This window comes from Heliangelus exortis, chromosome 1 (genome assembly GCF_036169615.1).
Source record: "Heliangelus exortis chromosome 1, bHelExo1.hap1, whole genome shotgun sequence".
NCBI classification, from domain to species: Eukaryota; Metazoa; Chordata; class Aves; order Apodiformes; family Trochilidae; genus Heliangelus; species Heliangelus exortis.
In genome coordinates, this window is record NC_092422.1 from 174,630,269 (window position 1) to 174,642,052 (window position 11,784).

Here is an 11,784-nt window from a genome sequence, read left to right on the forward strand (position 1 = left end):
ACATTGTGTTATTGAAATATTGATGCATTGTTCCTATGGACCAAGCACCCTGAGAAGGGAGGGCTTGGTATTTGTGATGCAAACAGAAGGCACAGAACCAGACTGCCACTCAGTGGTGCTGGAGACCATCAGTTCTTGTGCCACTGCCCATTGGGACTGACATGGCTAGACACAGCTCCATAAGCCACCAGATAAGATACACTGGGCACAAAGAAGGAGTGGTGCAGAAATGCTATATGCTTTTAGTATAAAGCCCTAGCAAAGTTAGTGTGATTATAAACAGACTTTATAAGTGATTCTGAAAAGCATAGTAGGAACCCAAATGCCATAAAACTCAATTTTGTCTTACACTAAAATACCATTATTGAAGAGAATTGTCTGTTGTGGTCTGTCACATCTGTGACTTGTACACTTACCTACTGTCATTTATCCATGATTTTCCATGGGAGGTGTTAAAATGACATTGCAGTCCTGGTGGATTGTTTATCTAAGAGCTCTTCCTTCAGTACTACAGCACTGGGATACTTCTGATAGTTATGACATGCCTTACTTAGTTTAAACCATCTTCTCTGTTTTCATCACACTAGTATGTATCAACTCTTTTTTTTTTCAGGATCAAAGGATATCTTACTGCATGTCAGAAACTCATTAAATCTATATTTGTAAATAAAGTATTTGTTCCACAGCACCAGGTGTCCTTGAACCACTACAATGAACAGCTCTGCAGGACCTGCCCTAAATGTACCCAGGGCTCCACTGCATGATGAAAATGTGACTTGTCAGTGAAGTGTCTTGGGAACCACTTGTTATGTCCTATAAAGCAGGAGAAAAAGTGCACACAATGGTATGTCCAGAACTGAAACTCATCTAATTAGACTCCCATCAAATGGCTTATTTGAGACTGAAAATCTGCTGGACTGATTACAAAGTTTGCTTTATAGATTAATAGGCTAGTTTAACAGTCATAATTCTCATTATGTATGAACTACTACTTTATTCACTTTGTTGTACAGATACTAATTGCTGTGGCTTTTATGAAATATATGTCTATACTGCTGCTACTTTTGCAAATGAGACTTGCCTCAGGTAACCTTTTCAGCCTAATTTCCTCTTTTTTTTTTTTTTTTTTTTTTTTTTTATTTCTAAGGGGGGAGCACCCACCTGGGAACATCTTAAATTTTTAACTACTGGATCTGGGAGATGTGTGAGAAGAACTTTTGTTTGTGTCACATCATGGTAACAACTTCTTGGTATTAACACTAAAGTAAACAGGTCCACAGCCTCACACTGCACACAGCTACTGGGCAGCAGGGCCATGCTTTCCTGCTTCACTGGTTTCTGGCACTTGGCAGTTTTCACTACAAGAATCACTTGACTATGATTTCATAAAAATTCTCTACAGCCTATAAAATCCCTGTCCTGACCAATAACAACTTAAACCAACAAATTTTTGTGCATTTCATCCTTTTTATTTATACAGACATAGTAATTAATGAGTCCTTATCCTCATCAAAAATCTAATGCCAGATGTTTTGTTTGACTTTTAAAGAAGCCAAGAGAAGGACAGAACATTTTCTTGAGAGGGGAAATTAGCATTGGAAAAAATTTGAGAAGACGAGAGGTAAAGAGAAGTGACAGGGTGGAAGTACAATCTCAAAACTAGAATAAGACATTTTAATTTCTTAAGTATGAAGGAAAGTACATTTCTGATTTTGACCACTCACTTGACCTCTTCACTTCTAGCTTTGACATCTTTTTGCTGATTTTCTTTTCTGTAGTGATTGCTGTTCTTACCAAAACGTCCATTTAATTTAGCTTTCTCTTCACTAAACACCAATCTGTCTAGGAGAATGCTATCCAAACTATTTCTGACCAGCCACCATTTTCCCCCCCATGCTTACTGGCTGTTATGTTGTCCTTTCATGAGTGACAATGACTTTGCTGCTTGCTTACTTTCACAATTTTCTATCATTTCCATTTCTTACATTATTCATCTGCTCTATATCCTCTCTTCTCTTTCTTACCCTTAAATCTTTCTCTTTCTTTCCCCAATCTTCCAGACATATGTCATTTTGAAGAGCAATTTCCTTTTTTTTTATGCATCCTGAATTCTGCTGGACAAATCTTATGGCTACTTGGACTACAGTGGTCATCACTGTAAGTTTTTCTGTTCTTCCTTTAGTTTTCATACTGATATTTGTCATGTGCTCTGCCTTTAGTTTTCAGCAGGTTGTCTAATTCTTTCATTTTCTTGTACGAATTCCTTAGTAAAACTTTGCTTCTGCCAGCTGATGTAAGTGAAATCCATCCCTTGAAAATTCCTCCCTTTCTTTATTTGCATGTTTGCACTTCACACTGGTTCCTTCCTTCTCTGAAATCAGGAGATGATTCATTTGCAGCTGGGACTGATCAGGATTTTTCATTTCATCACATATGAAGTGTTAAGAATGTCCTTTATTCAGCTACATAAGAAAAAAGAGATCTCCTACTCTGCCCAAATAAGAAAACAAGTTTAGATGGCTGAACAACAAAGATGGAATTGTGTGACATTATCATACTTTGTATCTGTGTACTTACAGTCCTGTTGGTGTTTTTCCATGCTTTTGTCAGTCTCAACTATAACATATATACTTAGGAACTATAGGTAGTACTCCTAAACACTGACATATTTTTTCACCATTGTTTGTTATTCTTTTCTAAAAGTGAGAACATGATGGTTTAAGAATGACTTTTTCAGTTGTTAGTCAGTAAGCTTGAATATGATTTTAAAAAATGTATTGAATTATGTTCTAGAAGTACATTTGCCCAGTCACCAGTACTGTTAGAAGAGTTCATTTTTATGTATAGCATTATACCATGTACATATTCTGTTTCCTTTGAGAGCTTCTTAGAATACAAACAAATAAATAAAAGCTCTTTCATATGGTGAAATTTGTATTCAAAGAAGAAAGCCATGTTTGATAGATGTCTTAGTGCAATAGTGGCTGTACTCAATTGACAAGTACCAATGGGTTCTGTGGTATGTTGCGTCCCCTCTCAATTTAACTGTACTCAGTGCTGGTGAGGCCACACCTTGAGTCCTGTGTCCAGTTCTGGGCCCCTCAGTTCAGGAAGGATATCGAGGTCCTGGAGCAGGTCCAAAGGAGGGCAACCAGGCTGGTGAAGGGACTCGAGCACAGATCCTATGAGGAGTGGCTGAGGGGAGCTGGGGCTGTTCAGCCTGGAGAAGAGGAGGCTCAGAGGAGACCTCATCACTCTCTACAACTCCCTGAAAGGAGGTTGTAGCCAGGTGGGGGTTGGTCTCTTTTCCCAGGCAACTCTCAGCAAGACAAGAGGGCACGGTCTCAAGTTGTGCCGGGGGAGGTTTAGGTTGGACATTAGAAAGAATTTCTTTACTGAGAGGGTGATCAAGCATTGGAATGGGCTGCCCCAGGAAGTATTGGATTCTCCGTCCCTGGAGATATTTAAAAAGAGACTGGATGTGGCACTCAGTGCCATGGTCTGGTAACTGCAGCGGTAGTGGATCAAGGGTTGGACTTGATGATCTCTGAGGTCCCTTCCAACCCAGCCAGTTCTATGATTCTATGAACTGTTCTCCTTTATTCCATAAAATGCAGTGTGGCACCAGTGATGGACCTTTTATGGCATCACCGTGGATTACCTATGGAGTGCTTAAAGCACTTAAGTCTCCATTGGGAGATGTCTGCCCTACAATATTGTCCAGAGAAACGTAGATATGCTTTGTCTGTTACTTGTCTTTATTCTACAACTAATAATAGGAACAAAAATAATTTATTACTAAAATGGAAATGCCTGAAAAGTTGTGTAAATTAAGCCTATCATTGTTCAGCCCATAGATTTGTTATGATTCATGTGAACTTCATGTTGAACAGAGAAAAATGAACATATGGAAAAATTGAAGGTGATTAAGATGGGTTAAAGGGGCAGCTGGTGCCTGTGTTACCCTATCTGGGAGGTCTGCTCTCTGTCACTATTTTGTTACTAATGTGGCAAGACACCAGATGATAGCTACTAGTAATTCACTGAATAAGGCACGTGTGTCATCCAGCTGTATCCTTGTCTTCGGCCTTCCTGTGAACAGACTGAAAAATAGTCTCTACAGAAAATCCTTTGGAACACGCTAGAGGTGAAAAGGCTGGCAGGATTCTACAGAAATTAAAACTTACAGAATTTAGCTAAGTATGTGTCCTTTTCATTTTTGACATTATCTTACAACATCCTGTAATGGGACTATTACTTCCTAATTAAATCTGTAATATAAATTAAAAAATATAACAAAATTGTAACATTGCATTACCTTCTATAGGTTTACCATTATGATGTTCTTTTGGCCTTTTTGCAATTCAATTCAGTCTTCTAAAAATCTTATATAAACCCACACAGATGCCTTCACCAAAAATATGCATTATTTTCTTTTCCTATCACTTTGAAATTTTGAATCTATAAGTATATATTGTATTAATTGAAATTAGATATGCAAGGACATATAATGGAACATAGTATCACGAATGAGATCTGAGTAGCACTGCCAAAATAACACACATATATATACAAATGCATTCATACATGGAAATATATGGAGTGGATGTGTGTTTGGAAGGTGATTAATATTCAGATCTGAGTGGGTGATAAAAGCAGACATCGTCAGCAAATGACAACATTTCTGCTTGATTCAAATATGCTGGTTCTGAAAAAAAAAATCTGTATAATATATTGATTCTTAATAGTGATGAATTCTTGTATCTCTGGAATAGACAGCAGACACAGTACTTCCAGACTATACTTTTATTTTATATGACACTAGATACAAAAACATTTCTCTCTGGCTATGACTAATTTTGCAGGGCCCTGTAACATCACTGAAGACTGATCCGACTTGTACTTGTCCTATTAACAGCTTGATATGACCATATCACTTGCTGCCTGTGCTATACACTAAAAAAATGTGCCTGTATTTTCAAAAGCAAATACCAAGGAATGATTACACATTAGCTTTATGCATTTAACACTGGTTGGAAATAGAAAAGGAGGAACTTTCTTTCACAGAAGACAGATACCTGCATAGGTGCATTATGTTTTTACTAATCTATATAATGACTTTCAGTCCTCGTGGGATAATTTAATCTTCTTTCCATTCTGTTCTAACTTGTTCCAAACACTCCCATTTGGCACAGAAACTTCTATTTCTCTGTTGGAAACCAAATATTTTTCTTTTCAGGGGCAGACATTCTTTAGTCAAGTTCAACCAAGTGGCCCACAAGGGAGCTGTCTATGTTGTCCAAGCTAGCAATACACATTTATGAGCCAGCATCAGTAACTTGCGAAGGCAAACTGCATCTGTCCTCCAGCATCTGAGGTCACTGAGCAATTCCAGAACTTTAATTGCAATTTAATGCAATTTGTCATTCAGATTATTAAGGCACATTGGAATATATCATAAGCCAAAACAGTGGACCCTTAATGCATTCCCACAAAAAAAAAAAAACCAAAAACAAAAACCTCCATGAATCAGGTCTTTCTGTCTGACATCTCTTACTCTTAATTTTTTTTGTAGTTCTGTGAAGAATGAGAAAGAGAAGTTTAGAGAGAGAAATTCTTCTAATATGAAATACCGTGTGGATGAAATAAACTTTTAATAAACTCTGCAGCCTACAATGAGCCATATACCTGGTAAGAGGCAAGGACAGTCAGAGAATTTCTGCCTTGTCTAAAACATGGGGATGCAGCAGGGGCAAGGAGAGGTTCTGGGAAGGGCCCAGGAGAGTGCAGCCCCCTGAAGGACACGCTGACCAGAGACCAGAAGGTGATTCCCAAAAGCAAGCAGAATGTGCTCCAGCCCTGAGGTTTGGCTGTAAAACCCACCAGTCGTGTGGCTGAGTAGGGATGAGGAAATAAAAGCAGAAAATGAGTGCTTCTTCATGGGAAGAGTGTGGTTTTATTCTGTGGTGCTACTTACAAGTTGCACGCTGTGTGAGAAATATGATAGAGGTCATTTTAGCTAAATAAATGTATAATTGATTATCCAGCCATTGCACGTCACAACACAGAAAATGAATGTGTTGCTCTGAGATCTAACATTTATTCAAATATAAGACCATATGAATTTTAAAAATGCAATTATAAAACACTACAATCTATTCTTGTAAATTACCTGTTGTAATTTTAGCTCTAGACAACAATGACAAATTGCAGTCCTCATTTCAAGGATATGAGATACATTACATAATGCAGATCCGTGTGTTTAGAACCATTAATCATCATCCTCTAGAAGCACTGTTTGTGTTAAACCTGTTTATAAAGGAAGAGACTTATTAAGACATACTATTTTAGGCTTCTTCCAGTAAATATTCTTTAGCTGCAAACATTTGTAATCTGAATTTATGTTTAGCCTCAAAATGGAAAAATAGCCCAGATGTAATTGCAGCAAAGAAATGTTGACATACATGATAAAAAAGACTCAAGACCTGTTTATTTTGGCCAAATCCTTATCTATTACTATGTTAATTAGAAGATAAATGTTCTTACTGGATAGTTTTAAGATTATACCTTGTGCAAAGGATTTAGTTATCACTGGATTTTTCTCAAAAATTCATAAAACACTTTCTTGAAAGATACATAATATACATCAAGTTTTCTGTTAAATTTTTCAAGCGAGATTCTCCCTTTCTTGATACAGAACATTGTCAATTACAGGATACTAGAGTTCACTTCTAACAAAGGTTATTTTTAGCTTTAATGATGCCAGAATATAAGTGTGATGATAGTCAAACTGAAACAATATGAGTTTATAATTAAGTATAATCATAATGTTTTTTATTAATTCTGTCCCTTAGTGCTGAAAGATGCTCACTTTAGACCAGGAAAAGTTTTTTTGATCTTGCAAAGCCTTTTAACTTTTCTGAATGTTCTTTTTCATTATTAAATGACACTAAACCCTTTCAGGTTTATGGATGTACATGTATCAGCTAGCTGTTAAGTGAAATAATCTAGGCTGTGAAAGATTCAGGTTCAGTCTGCAGGTCTGCCATTCCTCCCAGCCCCAGAAAACTGCTCCAACCACCAGGAAATGAACTCTGCAGTGGTTTGCCTAACCAAGAGATGAACTCTCTCTTTTTGTGTTTGTCCATTTTGTTTAAATTCTTTGCAACAGTCATGCAGCTCATGAAGCTGAGTACTCAACATCCCAGATAGACAAAAGGATCATTAGAGCAGCTCTGTAGCAGTTTCTCTCACACCAAGCAGTCAGGGCACTAAGTTAAGAGCAAGTAGAAAAAAATTTCAGGCCCAACAGCAAAGTATGGCAGAAGAGCCTCCTGAATTTGCTGCTTATCTCCCAAGAGAGTTGCACAATCACAAGGCTATTACCTATCATGCCTCTTACTCTCACTGAGTTTTGCATTTCAGCAAAAGTCTTGTTGAAGCACCTAGGTTCTTGCAAGTGCTTTAGTATACAGTGAATTAATATTTTCCAGTAAAAAAAAATCTTTAATTAAAGAATTGCCAATCAGCTGCATTCCCAAGTGTCATGCATTACTCTTTAAGGGCAGAGTCACAGAGAAGAGTGGAGATCTGAGATAAGTGAATGGAATAAAAGCTTCCTAGCTAGAATGAAAAAAATATGTTATTTTTTCAAATTGAATTAGAGTAAAAATTCAGTATTTTTATTACTTTCCTTATAAATTATTAACCGTTAGTTAACAATAGGGATTTTTATTTCTTCATAAAATTATGTTTCCCTGCCCAAATAGATCAGTTTACATGCTGTAAATTCAACTCATGGCCTCCCATAAAACAGCATTTTTTTTTCTGGTAAAGTGCTTAATTCTTATAAATTCTGTGATTCCAACAAATTTAATGGGCAAAACACACAAATATAAAAGTCTGTTGGTTGCAGACAGCTCTGGGGTTGCCAGATAGTGAGCCACAGTGGGGGGGGGGGGGCGGGGGAGAGGGGAGGGGGTTGCTGCTACATTGTGATCTATTTGTGATCCATAGGGATGCAAGAAAGTGAGCCATAGGCATTGCTTCAAGATTGTGAGCCACTGAGGGGGGTGCTGTCAGATTCTGAGCCATGAAAGGGGGGTGCCAAATAGTGATATGAGGGTGCTGCCAGATTGTGAGCCATCAGGGAGTACCATCTATTGCCATGGGAGGTTGTGCCATATTGTTAGCCATGGGGGTGCCAGACAGTGAGCCCTGGGGTACCAGATTGAGCCATGGGGGGTGACACATTGTAATGGAGGGTAAGAAAACTGCATTATCAGCTCCTAACTTTCAGGGTTATTTTTCTTTTTTTTTTACCTACTCCATTGGCAGACCTCAAGTCTCAGAGGACACACCTTCTGAGCAGTGCTGAGCATGGAGATGGTGTCATATCCCACATTTTTCTGTGCCACTGATGTCATAGCATCACATTTCATGGTGGGAAGCTAGCAAATGTGAAACTTCTCAAGCCATAAGATTGTGCTGACCTTATGGAAAAAAAGTATGATTGTAAATCTGACAGTTACAAAAAGGCAAGAAATATTTTTCATAGCAGATAATCAGCTAAAGGTGTTTTAAATTTTTGTTAGAAGTGTTTAAATAACCATTAAAATAATTGTTTTCCAACTTTATTCCCATGGATACCATGGGACCCAGCATTCGGAATATTAAGAAAATCAAGTGAACCAAATCAGAATTTCTGTGAGCAGCTTGAGTTGGTTCCTTGTGCTTTGATGGCTTTTGTGGCTTACAACAGTGCCTAATAAGTTAGATTTACCAACTGAATCATTTTCTAGTTGGGGCACTCATTGCTCTCACATGTGGATTTTCCTGAGTCTAACAGGTGGGAGGTTCATACTGCAACCTTTCAGCCTTTTCCTCAGTGAAAGGAAGGAAAAAACCACCCAAAACTATTAGGCACAACACAGCATTTAAAGAGAATGCATTTTTTTTTTCAGATAGGTTGAAGTCAGTCAATTAATTCAATAGACAGGCCAGGGTGAAAGAACTGTGCATACCAGAAGAAGTGTGCATACAAACATATGGATTGCTCATATAAGCTTTATTTCCTTAGGAAGTAAGGATTAAACATTTCAGTGATGAATACATAAACAGCAATCGCTCATATCCTGCAGACTTTCAGGAAATAACTGAAGCCTGCAAGTAAATTTAACTGAGGCTGTAGCAGAGAAAACTAACTAAAAGATAAAGATGTAATTGCCTGAGTCTGTACACAAAGTCAAGGCAAAAGATAAATGGCAGTTTCGTTTTCCTGTTGACTGTTAAAGCAAATTAATTATCTGGGGTCACGGATTAGTTTCCAGAGACAGGAATGTGAATTTCAGGATTTGAAACAGTTTGTAATAAGTAGAAAAGGGAAGTGATTTCTCAGCTAGATTACCATGCACCCACAATGCTTCTGGGCCAAATTTGCCCTTTTGAGGATCGTTACATGGAAGTGTGAAGTTTCTGCACTGTGCTGCACTAGACAAGGGTAACATTATGTATTTGAGAGTCTCACCCAGCTTTTTCCTAGGATCCGGCTTTGGATGGAGTTTCCCATTACATAAAGTTGATTGCCCAGAACAAATACGATCATGCTGTAACCCTAACATGGTGCTCAGTCTCAAGACAATTCAGTTATTTTACTAATGTCCTTCAATAGCCATGGTGTTCAGTACAGCAGGAATGATAGTTATTTCCTGCAGAGGGAAAATGAGGCTCTGAGTGATGCCCCCGCAGCAGCAGAAGGGGTGGAGTAGGGGAGATGGTGTGGTTTGCAACAGCTGGGAGGGGCAGCTGGACTGGGAGACTTGGAGGACTGGAAAAAATGGAAAAAACAGCGGAAAAAGAGAAGGCAACAAACAGGAAATGAGGAAGAATTACATGAAATAGTAGAAAGCATGTGAGGACAGCAGCAGACCTGATGCTGACACAGGCAGATAAAGCTGTGAGGAATGCTGTGCTTGCAGCAGAGCACCATGGTGAATGGATTCCGGCCTGCCAGACAGGGCTGATGCAGTGCAGCAGAGCCAAAGAAAAGTAAAATACTCATTTCTAGTAGTTTGAGACCTAGCCAGACTGGTAGTTGTAGTAGTAGGCTCTGTTGCACAACTGCCTGGTGCTGCTTAGCTTTTGCTGGGTCTTCGAAGTCCCTGTGGGAGAGCAGGTGAGCCCTCAGGAACATCTGGGGTTTGCTTTCTGTGCTCCATACATCAGCAGTTTCTGTGCTCCATACATCAGCAGTCTCTGTGTGGCACGGGCACTGAGGATTCCTTACACAGGAACCTAACCAGCAAGTAGCTGAGATCTGGAGTGTCAAGTGTAGGGCTGGGCTAGATAGCTTGTTCTGGAAACAAAACATAGGGGCTATAGGTATGGAAACAGTGGATTAGACAAGAGTTAATAATCAGGGTACTAAAGAAAAAAATACAACTGTGAGAGTCTTAAATGGATACAGAAAGCCCCAGATATACAGCTATGACAGAATGGATCTGAAAAAAAAGGAAATAGAAGAGCCAAAGTATTGATAGAAGGTGAAATACAAAGGGGAAAAGAAGAGTTAGAGATGTGCCAAACTCTACGTGTGGAGAGAGAAGAAGAATTAGAGGGAAGAAATTAGAATAATATGAAAATAATAAATACAAATAAAATAAATAATATGACTGTACAATGATCTGGAATGGGTAAGGACAGGAGAGGGAGAAGATTTAGAAATCTTAACTCCATCTGAAAAGTGCACAGCAGAACATAAATCCATGTTTTGAATCAATTTTTTTTCCTGTTTGTTGAAAACTAATGAAATCCATGCAAGCAATTAACCTAAGGTATATCACAGGGCAACTGTAATATTCCTTTATGCCGTTGTTCTGTCACAAGTGATGATACTTGTTTCATGTGAAATATTTGCTGGAGAAATGCCATCAACATTAATAATGTCATATCAACAGGAGAAAACAGCAGCTCTGGAGGCCTTCCTTCCTTTCTCTGTGCTAAGCAGTTCTGGTGCTGTACAGAAGGTTTTTGAGCTATGTTGATTGGAATTCACAAATTGAAGTTCCTTTTACTTTGAGTTCACAATTAGTGTTTTATCCTTTTTCACTCTTTTTACATCCAGCTAAACACTGTCATTAATCCATGTTTCCTTATCAGGAGTTCTAATTACATTCTTCTAAAAGTTATGTTGATCAATGGAGTTAATTCTTTACATTTACGCACAACTGGAAGTTTTCCATGGTAAAAATAGTTTATTATTTTATGGCCTGAGTTGATAATCACTTCTTAAATGTCAGTTTAAACTCAGTTCCATTAGCGTGTCATAATAAGCAGCACTTAAACACACAATCCCACAGAAATATTTTATTGTACAATATGAATTAACATTGGCAGAAATGAAAAATGTGACAGTATCTCTGTTTTTACCTTAAAAAATATACTGAAGAAGACTGGAGGAAGATAAATATTTTACTGTTTGCTTTTCAAAAGATACTGGGAAAAGTTGAATCATATTTTCAGTTGTATTCTACTACATAAATTCATTCCCTGCTGTACAGCACTACAATGAACAATTTTTGAAGCAGGTTCCTGTTTTTGTAAAAGCCTCTCCCATGCTTCAATAAACCATGAAACATAAAGGGGAGCACTTGAATACAGCAGCCTGTTGCCTGTTGGCCTGTGTTGCATTTTCCCTTTCCACTAATGTAGACAGTGCACATGCTGTTACCAAAGGGAATGACTGAGACAGCCCCAAGAAGTGCAGTTCTTTGTTTTCTTGATCTG